The sequence below is a fragment of the Mustela lutreola genome, chromosome 7 (genome assembly GCF_030435805.1).
Source record: "Mustela lutreola isolate mMusLut2 chromosome 7, mMusLut2.pri, whole genome shotgun sequence".
In the NCBI taxonomy this organism is placed as follows: domain Eukaryota; kingdom Metazoa; phylum Chordata; class Mammalia; order Carnivora; family Mustelidae; genus Mustela; species Mustela lutreola.
The window spans coordinates 41,587,870-41,605,550 of record NC_081296.1 but is presented as its reverse complement, the minus strand read 5'-3'; the positions used below and the strand labels follow the sequence as shown (position 1 = coordinate 41,605,550).

At 48.2% G+C, this 17,681-nt stretch overlaps 1 pseudogene; it reads right to left on the bottom strand.

Annotated features, from left to right (window-relative positions):
• Positions 1-72: 72 nt before the first annotated feature.
• On the bottom strand, positions 73-16,970 carry LOC131837102 (histo-blood group ABO system transferase 2-like; annotated as a pseudogene).
• Positions 16,971-17,681: the final 711 nt, after the last annotated feature.

The window sequence follows — 17,681 nt, the reverse complement described above, 5'->3', positions numbered from 1 at the left end:
GCATCTTCATGAAGGGCAGGGAGGGCAGCCCAGCCACCATAGGTCCCACAGGTCCTCCAGGGGACAGCCCAGCTACCATAGGTCCCACAGGTCCTCCAGGGGACAGCCCAGCTGCCATGGGTCCCACAGGTCCTCCAGAGATAGCACCTTGGTGGGCTTGTGGTCCAGTAGGTACCTGTTCAAGTGACTCTTGTCATGCCACACAACCTTGATCCCATTGACCAGGTCGACCCCCATCACCAGATAACAGGCTAAGGTCAATCAGTGAACCTCCACCACCAACCCCCCCAAAAAAGGCCCTCATGTAGTAAACGTCGCCCTGGTCCCTGGGAATGTGGACCTGGGACTATGGCAAGTGCTGGTAGCTGAAGTTTTCATGGGACCCGGTAGAAACTGGGGTTCAGGGTGCCAAAGAGGGAGGAGAGGATCTCCAAGCCCACATGGTCGCAGAACTTCATGTCCACACATCTGCACATGGCAGGTCGTCCACCTCATGGAGGAAGCGTTGCTCACGGAAGTGGCCAATAATCACCATGTGCTGCATGGACACATCCTGCCAGTGGGGGGGGCACTGGAGACCTTGAGGACCACCACTCTCCAGCCTTCCCAGGGGGGCACACAGGCCTGGCAGCCCATTGGTCGGTGATGACCTAGTAGATGAACCCGTGTCCCGCCATGGTAGGCTTCTCTGCCCTCTGCAGGGACAGCTCCAGGACAACCACCTATCTATAGGGATGAGGGACAAGGCAGAGAAGGGTCACTGTTAGAAGCTGGTAGCAGGACCCCAGAACTGGGCTCCATGGACGTGTGCACCTTCTTCGGGGGAGCAGGCCCTGGGCTGCTTTAAGCTACAGCCACTCTCCCAGCCTGTCCTGAACAAGTCTGTTTGTGGGGTGTCCCTACCTTCTGCTCCCAGAGATGGGGGCCATCAGCACCCCATCATACGAAGGGGAGCCTGAGGCTTCAGAGGCAGGAAACCAACCCCACAGTCAGCATGCTTGAGGCAGGAATGCTCCGCCTGTGCCGAGCTCCTAGGCAAACTCTGCAGGTGCCCTTTCCTGGCCGGCCCCCTGCAGGTCCTGTCCCCACCTGCCAGGAGTGGAGCACCTTCAAGCACAGCCCTCCTTTCTATGGCCTACAGACTGGCTAGAATCATCAGGATGGGCCTCCTGCCCCACTTTTCTTTGAGGGGGCTGTCGCAGGCCCCACAGAGCTCTCTCCATCCCCATAGGGTCTTCCCTTGAAGGCTACTGGGTCTGTTGCTGACAAGGTCCATCAGTCAACTGATGCTATTCCTGGGAGTGGTCCCCCTCGAACTCTCCCAGGCCCAGCCCATGGGCAGGGAAGGGGAAAGAGGACCGCTGGAAGAAGAGGGCATTTGCTTAGGCGCCAGCCGTGAATCCAAGAATGGAAGTTTCCAGGTCCAGGTTTCCATCTCCCGGACTCCAAGAAGTTGCAACTCCTCTCTTTGAGGGGACTACCTGTGGGGACAGCAGCTCCCCCATTGTCAGCAAGGGTGGTGAGCCCCTCTGTGACTGATTTTTTGTTAAGGTTTTATTTATTCGTTTGACAGAGAGAGAGACAGCTAGAGAGGGAACACAGGCTGGGGGAGTGGGAGAAAGAGAATCATGCTCCCCAGTGAGCAGGGAGCCCATGGTGGGGTTTGATCCCAGGACCCCAGGATCACGACCCGAACCCAAGACAGATGTTTAATGACTGAGCCACCCAGGTGCCCTGAAACTGATTTTTTCACACAGGCACTAAGGCTACTTCTCAGTGCCTGCCCCATACCTGGCAGTTTAGTAAATCGCTCATACAGGGAAAATGGGCACTACATTTAAATAAGGGACAAGGCCACACACAGCCCCCAGACATGAGTCAGATCACTGGGGGGCAAGTCCAGCTCCAGCCAACAGGGGAATAATTCAGACAAGAAGCAGGAGAGAGAAGAGTGCTCCTGGCAGAGGGCAGAGAGAATGTAAAGGCCTGGAGTCAGACCTGAGGCACATGTGGGATGACCACACACCTGGGAGGCCCATGGGGGTGGGGGGGATATGGTGGGAGAGGAAAGGCTGGAGAGGACAGGCAGCTGGGGACCAGATCACAGAGAGGCTCAAAGGTTATGTTCTGAAAAGATTACTCTGCTGGTTACCAGAGAAGAATGGGCTCTATATAGCAGAGCACAGGGACACCCTAACCCTAACCCTAACCCCGCCCTAACCCTAATCAAACACTGTCCTCGATTTTGAGGACTGGCAGCTCTACTCTGAAATTGCAAACAAGTCCATCATGCTGGCTTTCAGTCCTTGTTCAGTATTGCACTGAAAGTTCTACCCAGGACAATAAGGCAAGAAATAAGGAATCCACATGTGAAAGGAAACAGTAGAACTAGGTCTCTTCAGAGACAGAGATGGCATCATCTTATATAGAGAGCTTCCTAAAGAATCAACAAAAAATGATAACAGCCAGTTCCCTAATTCCGCAAAGTTACAGGACAAAATATCAATACACAAAAATCTCTCTTATCTGTATACACTAGCAATGAAACATCCAAAAAGGAACTTAAGAAAACAATTCCATTTTAGGGAATGTCAACATGGGCAAAATACTTGGGAATAGATGTAATCAAGTTATATGTCTTGTACACCAAAAATTACAAAACATTGCTGAAAGAAAGTAAGGGAAACCTAAATAAATCTGAGGACACCTCATAGTGATGAAAAGACATACTATTGATAAGAGGGCAACAGTAACAAAGCAATGTGGAAATTCAATATGCTCCCAAGAAATTTCACAGAGACCTTTGGGAAGAAATGAACAAGCTAATCGTATCAGTCATACGGAATTTAAAGAGACCACAAGATAGCCAAAACCACTTTGAAAAAGAAAATCAAAGGTGAAAGTTCACACTTCCAAAGTTCAAATCTTAATACAAAGCAACAGTAAATAAAACATTGTGATACTGTCATAAAGGTATGTATACAACCTGGAACAAATAATGCATTATATGTTAATTAATTGATTTTAAATTTACAAAAATATTTTAAATAAATAAAATACATTTTTTTAAAAGGATGCATACAGATCAGTGGGATTTAACTAAGAGTCCAGAAATAAACCTCTTCATCTATGGTCCAAGGGTGGACAACATTATACTGGGGAGACAGAATGGTCTTTTCAACAAAGGGTGCTAGAAAATTGGATATCCATGTATGGAAGAATGGAGCTGGACCCTTACCTCACACCACATTACATATTAACTCAAAATAAATTAAAGACTTAAATGTAAGAGGTAAAATTATAAACCCTAGAAGAAACAGATGGGGATAAATCTTCATAACCTTGGATTTAGCAATGCTTTTAGATCTGACACCAAAACATAAGAAGGGAAAGAAAAAAATAGATAAAATAATATCCTCAAAATTAAAAATCTGTCCCAGATGCCTGGTGACTCAGTTGGCTAATCGTCTGATTCCTAATTTTGGTTCAGATCATAATCTCAAGGTCATGAGATTGAGCCCCACGTCAGGCTCCACACTGAGTGTGGGGTCTGCTTAAGATTCTCTTTCCTTCTCTGTCTGCCCCTATCCACTTGCATACTCTGTCTCACTCAGTCTTAAAAAAGAAATGTAAAAATTTTTAAAATATTTGTACATCGGAAGATACTACCCAGAAAATGAAAAGACAGCCCCCAGAATGGAAGGAAATATTTGTACGTTATTTATCTTATATGAGTCTGTTGCCCAGAATATGTAAAGAGCTTTTATAACTCAACAAAAAGACAACCCCATTTTTAAAAATGGACAAAGGACTTAGGTAGACCTTCTCCAGAGAAATCATACAAATGGTGAAAAGCACATGAATAGATGTTAAATATCATTAGTCTTTATGGAAATGAAGATTTAAACCAGTTAGATGTCCTTTTACACAAGTAGAATCACTATGATCAAGAAAACAAAAAACAAAAGGATGTTGAGAATCTGAAACCCTTAAAACTTGCTTGTGAAAAATGGTGCAGTCTACATATAAAATAGTTTGACATTTATTCAAATAGATCCAAGCAGAATTACCACAGGGGTCAACAACTCTACTCCTAGATATATACCCCCCAAATTGAAAACACTGGTTCAGACAAACAAAAAAGTATAGGAATATTCATAGCAGCCATGTTTATAACAGGCAAAAAACAGAGATATCCATCCACGGGGAAAAGGATGGTCTTTTGCAAATGACATATGCAAATGTCCATCCATGGGTAAAAGGATAAACAAAATGAGGTAGATCCATAAATGGCTATCTTGTTCTGCCCTAGGAAGGAATGAAGTAAAATGGTTCATTTGTGGGGAAAAAATATGGTGGTTCCTTAAAATATTAAACACAGAATTCCACTGCAGCCTATATGCCCCCAAAAATTGAAAGTAGAAGGACCCATATTCAGAGCAGCATTTCTCACAACAGCCAAAAGGTGGAAGCCACCCAAGTGTTAATGACAGATGAATGGATAAACAAAATGTGGTTTATTCACCATGGAACATGATTCAGCCTTAAAAATGAAGGGAGTGGGGCACCTGGGTGGCTCAGTGGGTTAAAGCCTCTGCCCTCAGCTCAGGTCATGATCCTGGGGTCCTGGGATCGAGCGCTGCATTGGGCTCTCTGCTCAACAGGGAGCCTACTTCCTCTTCTCTCTCTGCCTACCGGTAATCTCTGTCTGTCAAATAAACAAAGAAAGAAATCTTTTAAAAAAATAAATAAAGGGAGTTCTGACACAGGCTACGACATGGGTTGAACGTGAAGTCATTACACTGAGTGAAATCAGCCAGTCACAGGACAGATACTGTATGATCCCACTTGTATGAGGTGTCTGGGACACAAAGCTGGATGTGGTCACAGCGGGTCAAGGGGAAAAGACAATGGGGAGTTGGTGTTTGATGCATACAGGATCCCTCAGGGAGAATGAGAAAATTCTGGTGAATGATGTACAACCGTGGGAACTCAGCTAAGGCCAGAGAATTGTGTACCTGAAATGTTTTAAGGGGTCAATGGTCTTATGTTCAGTCACTGTGAAAAAGTGAATGAAGGACTGATGCATGTCACAACGTGGATGGACACTGAAAACAGCCCCGGCGACATAAGCCATACAGAAATACTACTCAGATGGGAGCCATCTGTGCTCCTGAAGTCCATCAAGGTCACCCAAATAAGGGAAAGTCCTGGAAGAAGTTCCAGAAGAAGAAAACTGGATCCGAATGGAGAAGGCATTTCAGACCCTCAGGCAGGTGGTGACAGCTGAAGCGGGTCTGTGGTCTGGGTTCAAATGTGGGAACCATCATGATTTCCTCACTTGGGATTATGGTGGTTCTGTGGGACACTCTCCCTGTTTGGAGTAAAATGCACCAAAGTAGTCTGTGTGAAGTGGCAAATGTGGTAAAGAAATGACAGTTGGGGAGTCTGAGTGTGGAGATAAAGCGTGTTTGTGCTGCTGTGATAAGTTACTGCAGATTTGAAATCACCACAGAGTAAATGACTCTTCCCAACACCCACATTAGCACCACGTCACAGAAGCAGAGAGGACATCAGACTTGGGGATGGAGGCCAAGCCCTCCCAGATCCAGTTCACCCATGGTGGAGAGGCCACTCGCCCTTGAAGGAAGCCACATGTTAGCAAGAGACTCATAGGAGGATTAAATCGGGTGCTCCCATGTCTTGGGTGCAGTAGAAGCAGTGGGATTCGGAATTCCAATTCTCCACAACTCTCCACCACAACCTGGTTAGAACTGTGACAAAGCATGAAGGGAAGCCTCAGTTAAATGGACTGGGGACACCAAAACGGGAGGCTGGAACAGGGCGCCTGGTGCTCAGTGCCCATAAGAGACCCCATATTACAATCCCTCATGAGAGAGATTCATCTGTTCCAGGCCCTACAGGAGAAGCTGGAGGGTTCATCTCCTACAAGAAATCCACCAACCCTGCAGCTTGACTGGTGAGAATCCTCCATCCCTCCAAACCCTTGCCTTTCTCTAGTGGACTTCCCTTCCAAGCAAACCTCCCAACTTCTTCCTCCTTCTCCATGAAATAACAGTCCTCTCCTTTGTTTCTTGCACTTGCCTGTGATGTGCCCGTAGCTTGTTCAGCCCAGATTGCTGTTCTCTGCTCTTCCCAAATAAACCTGTTCTGCTGGGCAAATATCTGGCAGCTTGAGTTTAAGGCAAACAGAACTAATAAATTCAAGAAACTTGCAAGAGACTTGCAAGGAACAAAATCAATATACACAAATCAATTGTATTTCTACGTGCTCAGAAGGAACCATCAGAAAGAGACTACGGAGAACAATCTCATTTACTACTGCATCCAAAAGAACAAGATACCTAGGAGTTCCCTGAACCAAGGTCCTCTGACAGCCGTGGGACACTGATGACAGACAGGAAGGGAGACACACAGAGATGGGAAGACACTCTGTGCTCAGGGAAGAACCAATACTGATAAAATGCCTTCTCTTCCCTAAGCCATCTACACAGTCCGCGCTGTTGCTCCCAAACTTCTAGACTCTGGACCAACCCTGACGTGGGTATGGACACGGTAAGAACCCTGCAGGGCTGAGGTGGGGGGAGCACGAGCACCGAGGCAGGCAGTCGCTCCCTGACTTCAGACTATTTCAGGAGCCCCAGGAACCGAATCTGCATGTGCACAAACACAGATGGGGGACCCAGGGCATGCATCTGAGCCCAGAAAGGGGGGACCCCACAGCCCGCAAACACCGTGGGAAGCCAGTCAGCACACACAAAACTGCAGAAGCCCCAGTGTCTACACAGCATGCCCTTCCTCCATGGGGTCCTGAGACCACGCACCCCCTTGCCAGTCTGCACTCGGGCAGCTTCTCCTCACCTTCTCCTCCAGCGGCCAGTCCTGAAGGGATAAGACTGCTGTCAATGTGGACATGGCCCCACGTCCTCCACAGTGGGTCCTGTCAGTGTGAATGTGGACCCATATCCTCCCCAGCTTGTCCTATTCGCATAGGAGTGGCCCCACCTCCTCCAGAAGTCTCCACAGGGGTTCCTGAGGAGGCCTGGCTCCTGTCCCAGCTGTGGCTGCGCAGGCCAGGCTCGGGGCGGGAGCTGGGGTCCTGCATCCTCTGCAAGTGGTGGAGGGCAGTGCAGGACTAGGGGAGCTCACCCTTCCATGGAAGCACCTGCTCCTTCCCAGGGCCCAGCTGGAGCCATTTCATTCTGGAAATTCAAGCTGCATGGAGCCCAATATCCCCCAACTTCTCCAAAAATTGCTAAGGAACAATGAACTGGAAACAGTATGGAATGACAACAGTCCCTGACCCAAACGGTGGCACCAAACCTGACCCTGGCCCTGACGCAGACCCACACTCTGACCTGAACTTGCTTTCAATCCTGGCTCTGACCCTAAACTGTGACCCTAACCCTAGCCCCCTACCCAAACAGTGTTCACAAGAATCAAAAGGTAGAAACTGCAAATATCCATCAGTGGTGAATGCATAAACAAAGTGTGGTGAAGTGTTTCAATTTGGGTTCAGGTTCAGGTCTCAGCCAGAGTTCTAGATCAGGCTTTGGGGATAGCGTCAGGGTGAGGATTGAGAGTGAGGAGCAAGGGAGCAGTTAGAGTTTAAGGCTTTAGCTTTATGGTTAGGGTTCAAGACTCAGGGATTCTGGATTAAAGTTCAAGGTCAAATTTGGGGTTTGGGTTCATGCTGGGATTTGGGTTGAGGGTTCATGGCTCAGAGTTCTGGTTTGGGGTTTGGGTTCATGGTTCAGGGCTTGGATCTATGGCTCAGGTTCAGATTTTAGGCTTCAGGTTCAATTTCAGGTTTGGGATTCAGGATTCCAGTTTGGGATTTAAGGTCAGGATAGGTTTCACCATTAAAGATAGGGGTTAAGGTTAGGTTTAGAGATGACACATTTTCTTCAGTTGTCATCATGGACACAGAATTTCTATCTGAACTTTCTAAATCTGAAATGCATTTCATTTGGGTGTTAGGAACTCGTTTAGAATTTAAGATCTCAGTAACTACCTACCAACAGCACTCTGATCCCAGGGTCTCCCAGTCACTGAGAATTCATTTTGGTCTTGGCTTAAACATACCCTTGGCAGAGAAGGGCAAGTGGCTGCCAAAGTTGGGGTGATTTCACAATGTTAGAGGTGTGAACCCAAATACTGTGGAACTGTTCATGGAAAATGAAACAGGTGACAAGTTATTAGTCAACTCCTGATTCTTCCACAATAACAAAGACTAAGTCTCCAATAGAATCTGATAATGTTTCCTAGGAAAGCCTATGGTACTCACTACCAGTACTGAAAGAGGGGCCCCTCCCCTGCTTTAAACTGAGAGTCACAGCAGGATACATCCTACTTTGTGTCAAAAATAAAATTTTATTATTTGGCTGTTCCAGTGCATAATTTGTGGAAGCACCGACAATATTTTCCTTTCTCAAATCCTCATCAACACATGAGTAAAATGCAGGCAATGTTGTAATGCACTGCTCATTGGAATACCAAGTACCAGAAGGGCTATCAGAAGCAATAAAAAGATATCAAATATGAAACTCAGAAAAGTCACCCTTGATGGGCACTTAATGAGGATCCCTAACCATAAGATCTAACATCTCATCCTATGGAATTCAGCCTTATAAGTCATCAATAACAATAGCCTGCTGACCACTGTAACCACCTCACCGTTTACCTCTAGGCTTGTAATACACACTCCAATGGCTAGAGACACACTTCTCAGCAGCAGAATGGGACTTGCCCACTCTTTCTATGCAGCCAAAAAATCCTACTCCCTGGAAATCCCAGCCATTAGGACACAGTCACAGAAACCATACCCAGAACTCAATAAAGGACAGACGTCTCAGGATGTGGATGCTTCAGATCACCACCACTCCCACGAAGTAACTCTACAGTGGACTCCAGGTCTGTTCCCTGCCAGGGATTACACGGGGCACTGCATTCTTCCAATACTCCATCCTCAGAACAAAACCATGACTGTCCTTGTCAGTCCTGTGTGCAGGCTCACAGTGAGCCCTGCGAAAGCCACACACCTTAAGAGCACTCCGCTTCTCATGCCTATCCTAGCAGATAGAGGGTGCTACCCTCCCTGACTTCCATACCAACTAGAGAAAGAATACTTGGAACAAGTCTTGCCATACTCATGCCATACTCCATGCAAAAGACATATTCTTCCTCTGCAAAAAGATGGATGCTGAAACACCAGGATTCCCCTCACCTTCTTGAACCTAAGTTGGAGCTACAGCTTGGCCAGAGCTATTATCCCCAACTCCCTACACACACACACACACACACACACACACACACACACACACATACACATACACACACATACCCTTCCCTTGTGCACTCCAGATGAGTTTCCATCCACCCTGTTCATTCCCAGCCACTGTCTCTGCAGAGTAGTACAGTAGTCCTGAGGAGCAGGGACTGAGGTGTTAGGAGCTAAGCCACCAGTTTCAACCACTTACTGTCAGAAATTAATATTTGTTATATTAACAGATGCATCATAAAAGATCTTGCTACCATGGCCATTGGAAATGTCATTACAACAAAGGTCCTAACAACCTGTGCAATCCCCACCTCTCCACTTCCTGGCTCCAGGGATTGGCTCATAAATGGGCATGTGACCTCTTCCCAGCCAATAAGGAGGGAGGAATTTTAAGTCTCAGCCTTTAGCCAAGCATAGTGTGGACCACCCAGGCCAGGGGCTTATCCACTGTGACTGCCCAAGTGGCTTAGGACCAGCCCATGCCAGTGCCACAGAGGGCCCAGGAAGCCAGGTGCTCCCTAACATTGCTGAGGGCTGAATCACACTCGTCCTGAAGTCCACGCATGCCAGACCCTCCACTAACTCAGGAGAACACTAAATGTGCTCCTGGCCTTGGCCTGAACAAGACTAGCACCTGTGTGATATAGAACCCGCAAGAGAGACCCACCAGGCAATGGGAACTGACTCAGTCAACAATACCTACAATGGGATTCAACCACAGACAAACGTGTTGTGGAAAGCTTGAGACAGACAGAGAAATGGGGTAGGGGAGGGAACTTCTGAGGCCTTCATTGTTGGCCAATCTCACTATCACCTTTTTTTTTTTTTTAACTTTCACAGGCAGGGGCCAGGGTCAGGCAAGATAGAGCCCAGTGTCTTCCCCCTCTGCCACTGGACAAGAAGAGCCCTCTCCCCCATCATCTATCGTATGGTAGATCTGGGGTGGGTGAAACTACCACCCATGGGCCAAATGGACACACACACCCCCCGCCAGATTCTCGCCATCCAGTGCATCTGGAACATTAGTTATGGACGTTCTGTGGCTGCTCTCAAGCCACAAGGCAAGAGTGGAATCATTGCCAGAGACACCACATGGACTGCAATGCCTCACAGAAGATCTTTACAGAAGACTTCCCAAAAAAGTCTGTGCTGATCCCCGGTCTCAGAGATCCTAGTATCATGCCCCTTCTTTGAGTAGAACACAACATCTTCTGGGTTAAATCTAATGTCTTCACCCCCAGAGGCAAGGACTTCCATCCTTATAGCCAGAACACCATCTCCATCCACCTCTATGGATGCCTTGAATGGTAAGTCTGCAAGTCTGCAACCCAACAGGAATTCACTGTCATTTCCATTGTAGTGATGCTCAGAAACGGAGGTGTACGTGTGAATGTATGAGGGTGAGCGTGTGTTTCCTCTTTGGTAGCCAGAGTGTGCAAGAAGAATACAATAGAGTAGCACACTTTCTGTCCCACAGGAGCGGCCACACAATGTGGTTGCAGAGTGATCTCAGAAGGAAGCCACCTTCATAGAACAAACTTGAACTAGAGGGACTCCCAAGTTCCTTGCTCTGGGCACTAGGTTCCACCAAGGCTGAGGGCACACAGAGGAACTTGACTTCCCCTGCCAATCAGGGATTTCAGGGAATCCTGCTATTCCGGGACAAAAGATCCTGAAACCATTCATTCAACTGTCATCTAGCCAGGCATCTGTGAGAGAGAGCTACTCCAAGCAGAAAAGACAGATTGAGAGACAGCAAATGACAGCTATGTCTGAAAAGTGACACTGCAAGGAACACTCAGGAGGACTGAAGATGTACAGGGTTGGCCAGACGTGGGGGTAGGGAGACAGGGAAAGCTCAGGAGTATGTCACAGCTGTGGCCTTGGGTGGCTACACGTGTCTGTGTGGCTGGGCATTGGTCAGACTGGAAAGGACAGCGCGGGCAAGAGGTGGTATCCCTAAACTGTCTTCTGCGAGGCAAAAGTTCGGTAATGAGATTTCTTTCAGTACCATTTCATGTCCCATGCGTCCATGAGTCCCTAAAGCTGATGGGGTAGAACATGAAGTACGTTGTTGGCCGTGGCTTTCACACCTGAGGAGCCAGAGGCAGAGCACACTTGATATTTCTTTTGGCTGCTTTCAGAGTAGGATGACTTTTCCTGCCTTCATCTCCAACCCCAGGACAAGAACAAAGGCAACACAGAACTGTGGAGGCCGAGAAAATTAAGGCCATCCCACTTCAAGTTTAGCTGATGTGGGAAACAGAGGCAGAAGAAAATCATTAAAATTCCTCACCTATTGACAAGCCCTTGAAACAGACAGAGTGGCTCTCCCCTGGGGACTTAACTCCCCTCACCTTGAGATTTTGCTAAGGACAGTCCTAGCCTGACCGACCCCCTACCCCGACAGGTCTGACCAGAATCCTGTAAGTCTGCTTCAACAATTCCTTTATATCTAAACCTCCAAGATGGTGTCGAGAATCATTCCCAAGTATATGGCCCACTGATATACATCTAAAGGGTCTCACGAGAAGATTTTTATTATTGGTAATAAATAACCTTTCTCCCAAAAATAGCTAGCCCCTCAAGGTTCTGGAGACCTTGCTTCTAAAAATCCTTGGAGACTTACATCATCCATAATCCCCTTTGTCCTCACCCACTGCTGAGTCCACCCCTACTCTGCCTTTAAAAACTCTGACTGTAATCTGGTTCAGGGTCCAAGTTCCTACTCCACTGCATTGGGTGTACTTGAGCCCAAGCTTAAGCTTGTCAAATAAACCCTTGTGCGATTGCATCGGTGCTTGGCTCCTTGGTGGTCTCTCTGATGTGAAAACTCAGGCATAACAAGAACTACACTTTGAAATGTCCACATAAATCTGCAAACCCAACTTCTCACAGGAGCTCATGGTTCAGGATCAAGGTGACAGAAAGGAAGGCCGATAGCAAGAAACCAAGGGAACATGTCATGTGCAAGTGAGCTGACCCACTTCTTTACCTGTCCGAAGCAAGCCATGCCTGACAGGATGGAGGCCCACCTGCACCTGGTCAGGCTGTTTGCTGCCCTTGAGCAGAGCAGAGGATGGGCTGAGCTGGGTTTGGCTGTCGGGGAGAGATGGCCAGCTGGCCACAGGTGCTACCTGCCAAGTACCTCTAGGACCAGCTCCTGGTCCTCAGCTAAGATGAAACAATCATTCTGTGGAGTGACCTATTTCCGGGGACAGGTCATGTGCTCAGTACTTGGGTGACCATATCCTCTCCCACTGTATTCTTTTAAAAACACCTTAGGCAGGTAAGACTGACATACACAACACTGTCCATAGTTAATGTATGTAGCTTGACCCTGACCCCAACCCTAATATCTAGTTAAGATACACTCAACTTAGAATATTGCTCGTATATTGGAGGATGGCTTTTAGGAGCTATGGAGTTCAGGGACCAACCTTCTTTGGTCTTATTCTCCCTTGAATCCCTTTAAATAGGAACATATTCGGCCACGTGCTATCTGGAGAGTGGCCACACGGGGGCAACAGTGAGTCGACAGTGCCCCAAACCCCACTGCAAAGCCCATTCTTCCTCCATCCTGTCAAGCCTTGTTCATTCAAAGTCTACAGATCATTGTATAGATGATGCAAAGTGTGACCTTGCTCAAGTTTTTGAAAACCAATTAATGCTTTCAACCTGTTAAGAATAAAAAATATTTTCTGAAATCTTGGACTTGGAGAGCATATGAGGGCCCAGGGGCCTGGGAAAGGGCTATCCCTGTGGAATCTATTCAGGTTTACTTGGGAAACAAGGATGGCTTCTATTTCACTTCTTTTCAGGAAGAATTTGTGTCAACTTACAGCACTGAGTCCACCCCAATCAAAGAGTGCAAAATGGTGCAGCTCAGAGGAAAACAAAGCAGAATCATCAGCCTCCAGAAGCAGAGAAAGAGCCACCCCCAGGAACAAAGAAGACTTAGCAGGAAGGTTTTGCCCAGGCCAGTTGGCATTACTGGAGATCCTCTGGAGCTAGAATGCCTCAGTGCGCCCAGGGGTCGTGGGTCAGGCAGAGCGTACACCCTGATGCTGCCCTGTTGGAACTCCAGACGAGCCTCCTGGTCCCTTCCTCCAGGAGGAGACACCCCCTACCCCCTGATGTCTCCAGCCTGCTTCTTGGAACTCCCGTTCCCCTTTCTGACCCCATCCTTCACTTTTCCCATTCCTGCCGTCAGATAGAGTACATTGAACTACTTCCTATTCTGTCATTTACATGTTTTGGGTCCCGTCTGCTGGGAAACAATACCTTCCATCATCTACCCTGATGAAGAGTCCCTTGTCGCCTTGTCTGACTTCGCGGTGCCCTCAGTGTCATGGGGCTAGTGTCCTGGGCAAGGCCCTCATGAAGCCGGCTCAGCGGTTGCAGAGAAGGCCTAACCCAGTCACTGCTTTTTGTGTGCAATGATTGCTCATGGCTTCTCAGTCACATCAGATGGCCTGGGGGCACACCCCAAAGACACGTGCTAGTACAGTGTTGCCTTGGCGAGTCTCCATGGAACAGCCATTGCACCCAATGGGGGAACTCCATAGGAGCGGGGACGATGGGAGTCAGGACTCCTGAGATAGAATCCATCTTGGGTACTGTCTAAAACTTCCTAGGAGTTCACTCCATCATCTTGCATGAATCAATTCATCTAAAACCATTTCCTCCTTTTAGAAAGCATGAGCCTCAAGACCCGATGGAGGGACTCTCCTAGGTCATACTGGCAATCAGCGAAAGAGCCAGACTGAGATGGGAGATGGCCTCTAGTACTATCCCCAGAGTGGCTTTAGCTAGAGCTGCAACCATCCATCGATCTTTTCTGGACTCCCAGACTCTCCTGGGGCTCTTCCTGGGACATATTCTGGGAACAAAGGTCATGTCAGAGCCCCAGAAACCTCTGACACTTGTTATAGTAAGACTCTGGGATGTCAAAGGTGTCCCAAGCCATGGGCCATCTCAGAGTCTGTCTGCAAAGACATGGTTGGTGGGAAACCCACATGCTGACAGACAGCGGAGAAAGATGGAAAACACTAGACTTCTCCATCACGACGGCATGAGGGGCCTAAGCCAGGCTCGTGCCAGTGCCACAGAGGGCACAGGAAGCCAGGTGCTCCATAACATTGCTGAGGGCTGAATCACACTCATCCTGAAGCCCACGCATGCCAGATCCTCCATTAACTCAGGAGAAGCCCAAATGTGCTCATGGCCTTGGCCTGAACAAGACAAGCACCTGTGTGGTATAGAACCCACAAGATAACCACCAGACAATGGGGACTGACTCAGCCAAACAATACCTACATGGGATTCAACCACAGACAAACGTGTTGTGGGAAGCTTGAGGCCAACAGGGAAATGCGGTAGGGTAGGGAGGGAATTTCTGAGGCCTTCAGTGTTGGCCAATCTCACTATCATCTTTTTGTCCTTTCATGGGCAGAGGCTGGGTCAAGCAGAATAGAGCCCAGTGTCTTCCCACTCTGCCACTGGAAAAGAAGAGCCCTCTCCCCCTTTATCCAGCATGTTGCAGATCTGGGGTGGGGGAAACTGCCACCCGTGGGCCAAATGGACCTTCCTCCGGATTCTCACCATCCAGTGTGGTTGGAACATTAGTTATGGACGTTCTGCGGCTGCTCTCAAGCCACAGTGCAAGAGTGGAGTCATTGCCAGAGACACCACATGGACTGCAATGCCTCACAGATTATCTTTACAGAAGACTTTTCAGAAAAGTCTGTGCCAATCCCTGGTCCCAAAGATCCTAGGATCATGTTCCTTCTTTGAGTAGAACGTAGCACCTTCTGGGTCAAATCTAATGTCTTCACCCTCAGAGGCAAGGACTTCCCTCCTTTTGGCCAGAACACCATCCCCATTCTCCTCTACAGACACCTTGAATGGCACGTCTACAGGTCTGCAGCCCACTGAATTTACTATCATTTCCATGGTAGTGATGCTCAGAAATGGAGGTGTATGTGTGAAAGTGTGAGGGTGAGCGTGTGTTTCCTCTTTGGTAGCCACAGAGTGCAAGGAGAACACAATACAGTAGCGTGCTTTCTGTCCCATAGGAGCAGCCATGCCATGTGTTTGCAGAGTGATCTCAGAAGCCACCTTCATAAAACAAACTTCATCTGGAACGACTCCCAAGTCCGTTGTCCTGGACACTAGGTTCCAGAGGGACAGAGACTCCCTCTGTCCATCAGGGTTTTGAGGAATGCCTGCCGGTCCAGGACCCAAGATCCTGAACCCATTCATCTGCTTGTCATGCAGCCAGGCATCTGTGAGAGAGATCGACTCCACGCACAAGGGACAGACTGAGAGAAAGCAAATGACAGCCATGTGTGACAAGTGCCATGAGAGGAGACACTCAGGAGGACTGGGGGTGTGCAGGGTTGGCCAGACCGGGGTGGGGGGGGAAGGGGTCCATGGGTGCTCCAGAAGGATGTCACGGCTGTGCCCTTGGGTGGCTACATGTGTCCGTGTGGCTGGGCATTGGTCAGACTGGAAAGGAGAAAGCGGGCGAGAGGTGGTATCACTAAACTGTCTTCTGTAAGGCAAAAGTTCGGTAACAAGATTTCTTTCAGTACCAGTTCATGTCCCATGCATCCGTGAGTCCCTAAAGCTGACGGGGTAGAACATGAAGTACATTGTTGGCCGTGGCTTTCACATCTAAGTGTGGAGGCCAAGAAAAACAAGGCTGTACCCACCTTGAGTCTAGCCCTGACATAAGTACAGCCATCTTGACAAAGCAAAAACTGGCACCTTGTACCCCCTCTCCACCCGCTCCCCTCCCCTCGATAATATGTGTGAACAAATAGTTAACTTACAGAAATCACAATCCTGCAAGACTGGAGTCTCCTTCAGTTTACAATGTCTTAGAGATTTACAACAAAGAAAGTTAGATTTCCTCTAAACCTAAATCTCACTAACAAGGACGCTTGATAGGAGGAATGTGACATTCCTCCAGGAAACTCCCAACTGTCTTCATGTTAGTGTCTCATTAGAGGGAAAAATGGCCTCGGCTTGATAGTAACCAGGCCTCCAATATCCCGACAGTCTTCTTTACCCTGATAGCCCTTCTGAACACCCCCTCTGTCCTCACCCACCACCAAGTCCACCCCCACTCTGCCTTTAAAAACTCTGACTGTAGTCTGGTTTGGGGTCCAAGTCCCTACTCCGCTGTGTCGGGTGTACCTGGGCCCAAACTTAAGCTTGTCAAATAAACCCTCATGTGACTACATCAGTGTTGGCTCCTTGGTGGTCTCTCAGATGCGAAAACTCGAGCACAACATTTGGAGGTTCCACCGGGATCTGGGAGACTCTTAGGACCCCAACCTGGAGGGTTTTATGCCGGCTGTTGAGTGCACTCTTTTTTTTTAATCTGTTCACGCTCATAATTTCAGGGAGCGCCAATCTGCACTTTTATTACCTGTAGGAATTCCAAACCTGGGTATGGAAGTTGACACTGGCTCAAGCGGACGCATGGCAGGCCGTCAACCCGGGAGTCTTGGGAGATGTCCCTTTGCTCCCGTCTGGAGGCTCGGCTGCTCTTGCGGTCGGGGCTTAACTTCCTTCCAGCTTTGTCTTCGTGGCCACGCTGGATCGTTCTTCTTTGTGAGTGTGTCGTAAGTGTATTTGTCTTGTTGTGGACTGAGGACATGATGGGACAGACACAGAAGACCCCTCTGTCTCTGATGATTGACCAATTCTCGGACGTTAGGGAAAGAGCTCATAACCTAAGCACAGATGTATGAAAGGGAGAGTTTTGAACTTTCCGCATGTCTGAATGGCCATCCTTTAATGTTGGATGGCCCGGGGGGGTGCCGCTGGATCTGTGGTTGTCTTTGTCTTTTCTTTTTGTTGTCTGTTGTTTGTTATGTTTGAAGAAATGGGGCAAGCAGAGAGTAAGGGGACTCTGACTTTCATCTCTCTGTTCCTCCTAATAGATGTGGGGCTTCTCCCTTAGTCATTTCTTGTGTTAATGGCTGGCTATAACTGGGGCCAACTGGGCTTGGTCTAACTCAAGACAGAGACTTTAAGGAATATTCCCAAGCAGCTGCCGAAACTCCCTTTGTTTTGCAGAAATTCCCTGTCTTCTCTGGCCCAACCGGACTGCTTAACCCCTTCCCCCTTGCTGGTAGAAAAACATGGCGTCTGCTCCTCTGTTGGGGCTGATGAGCTCTAAAATCGAGTATCCTTTCTCTGACTTCTGGCAGCACTTTGTTTCTTCTGTCTCCCCCTTCTCGTGTTTCTGCACCAACGTGCATGCGGTCTGCATGTCTAGCCTCTAGATCATGCACCATGGCTCCTTCCCTCTTCACTGTTAAGGAGCAAGAAAATCACACCATGGACCTAACATTTCCCACTCCAG